Source organism: Myotis brandtii, unplaced genomic scaffold (genome assembly GCF_000412655.1).
Source record: "Myotis brandtii unplaced genomic scaffold, ASM41265v1 scaffold995, whole genome shotgun sequence".
Taxonomy (NCBI): Eukaryota; Metazoa; Chordata; class Mammalia; order Chiroptera; family Vespertilionidae; genus Myotis; species Myotis brandtii.
The window spans coordinates 1,402,041-1,402,475 of NW_005372150.1; positions in this window are offsets into that span (position 1 = coordinate 1,402,041).

Here is a 435-nt window from a genome sequence, read left to right on the forward strand (position 1 = left end):
TATCAACAAGTGAATCTAAAAATCAAGTGAATAAGTAATCTGATGAACAGAATAAACTGGAGAATATAATAGAATCAGGGGCATAGAAAGGGAGTGGAGTGACTATTTTCGGGGTGAAAGGAGTGTGGAGGGTGCAGGAAGAGACTGAACAAAAATCATACACCTATGAATGAAGACAGTGTGGGGGAGGGGGGTAAGGGCAGAGGGTGGGGTTGGAACTGGGTGGAGGGGAGCTATGGGGGGAAAAATGAAGAATAACTGTAACAATCTGAACAATAAAGATTTAATTAAAAAAAATTCCAGCAAACAAAGCCCTGGACCAGATGGTCAGTAGGGGTAAAGTGACATATGTAATACTATATGTAATACTCTAAACCAGCAGTCACCACTGGTGGTCTGAAAGGTTGGGGACTGCTGCTCTAAACAATATAAATA